Source organism: Schistocerca nitens, chromosome 8 (genome assembly GCF_023898315.1).
Source record: "Schistocerca nitens isolate TAMUIC-IGC-003100 chromosome 8, iqSchNite1.1, whole genome shotgun sequence".
Classification (NCBI taxonomy): domain Eukaryota; kingdom Metazoa; phylum Arthropoda; class Insecta; order Orthoptera; family Acrididae; genus Schistocerca; species Schistocerca nitens.
Window position 1 is genome coordinate 197,812,888 of NC_064621.1, and position 2,347 is coordinate 197,815,234.

Consider the following 2,347-nt stretch of genomic DNA (forward strand, 5'->3'; position numbering starts at 1 on the left):
TAACCGTGTCTGTACCATTGACACAGATAATCTGTATTTTTCGTTAACAAACGAAGCGGAGAACAGATGACAATTGGTGTCCCGCGGTTGCTTTTTCTTGCATTTACATTTTCCTGTGGGAACAGCGTCCAGAAAATGCTGATCGACAAAGACTCTTAAAACTCTCACCAACACCCTATAGTCTCCAAAGACTACCAATATCCCGCTTTTCTTACGAAGAATTTGCTCTACCTGACATCTGCTTTTTTTTACTCTCGAAAGTAATATTACAATCCTACAAAAAATTGGCTTCCTCGTAGCACTCCCCTTTTGTTTCTTTTGCTTCAATATTAGCTCAATACAGACGAAAAATGATCTAAATTATTATTTAATTGACTAATTTACAGGAAAAAACTCTCTCAGTATACTTCATCTCACAGTATCTTTAATAGCTGAATCCACATTGTCATTTGTTATAGTAACTTTCCCAGTAGGTTGACTTTCCAGTATAACAGGCTGTCGTTCAAAGTAATTTTCTCCCTTATCTCGACCTTGTAATGTAATGACATTCAAAAAACGCTGAGAGCGTACGGAAAAACCCTACGTAGCACCATACTCACGTGGTTTTGTAGGTAATGGATGTTGGCGAAAAAAGAACGATGTTTTGCGCATCTGAACGCTCATGGCGTAGATATTCTACGAGAGTGACCAGCCATAAATAAAACGTTTATGAGAAGTGACCCTCTGACTGTTTTTTGTTAACATAGCTCACAAAATGCACGCTGTATTCCGTACCAATTTAATTAATGTCATTTTCTCATGCCATATATACTGCCTTATGTAAAAGATCTACAGAACCATTTCAACAGGGGGACATTTATGAGTGAAGTACAGAATGAACGTACAATATTGATTGGCTTGAAAAATACAACGTTGCTGTGCGACATTACAAACGGACACTGTTGGTCTTAGAATAATATCGGCAATAAACGGTATTACCCCCATGGCAGACGTGAGGAGAAACGAGAAGTTCCAGGAACTGAGAATCCTGTTCCCGAGAACCAAAATGAATCGAATGCACACCAGAACATAATGGTATAAAAATGTCTGACTTTTTAGATCCTTAAAGAACATTCTATACAGATCCCTTCGTTTCTAAATATTCTGAGAATATTCGACGAAACTCAGGCATTTCATCACTCCGCCTACAGACCCCGAAAATTGTGGATATGACATTAATATCGTCGTTTGCGATATACTTCAGCCGTTCCTTACTGCCTCCCCAGCCCCTCGTCCTGGGTAAGATAAGTGTTTTGGGAAAAATCTTATAGTACTTTTGTTCAGATGTTACGTAGTCTGGTCAAAATTGTTCCAACCCTTCCAGAGCTAGGCAGAATTATGCTTCCACAGATTCATTTGAATCTGTTTATTGTTGCAAAGTTACGTATCACACGTTAAGCTTTATTTCCGTTAGAACTAGCTTTATCATACGAACACATCTACCAGTGGTAATGGTTGGCACTCTCATGATAACATATAAAGAGGATGTGCCCAATAAAGACACACATTAAAATCTATACCCATGCGGGACTCGAAAAGCGACCTGCGCTATTTGGGTCGCTGACACTACGCCAAGGTCGCAGACGACTTTCGACACCCAAAAGTCGAGACATTTCCTGGGAGCTGTTCCCGCATTCGTGGGGCTCTTTCTGATACTGTTGCCGCTTTACGTATCATTAGTCGTTAAACAACTTTATTTTCATCACAAATTATTTGTAAAATATTATACGTACTTCCAGTTTCACTATCATTTCTGGAAGTTACTGGGGCGTTTCGTTTCGAGTTTCTCTGTGTTTGATATTGCTGGTACCGTATGTTGTATGTTTAATACATATTTCAATTCAACGTCTTAATTTGCTTAACAGACGAAGAAAACAATGAAGTTGCCTGAATTCCTGTAACTAAGAAATGAGAAATGAAAATGGAAACCCAAAAACCGAACAACTGAGATGCGAGAACTAAAAAATTGAGAACTAAGAAGCGAGAACCGAAGATGGAGAACTTCTGGATGGTCAACGCCATAAGAACATTTAAAACGTAAATTTTTGTCGCAGTATGGACAAAATAAAGTAAATGAAGACATAAACGAAAGAAGGCGTTATAAATAAAACAACATATATGCAAAATTCGGAATAGAAATGATAGGAAGAAAAATGAGAGCTAATAGAAAATTTAATACGACGATTAAAATGCGTGGCAAAGCACTATGATTAAAAAATTACATTTAAAACAATTAACTAAAAAAACAATTATCAAAGCCTTTTCGGTAAACACTTAAAATTAAAAATCTCGAAGCACTTGACAGGAC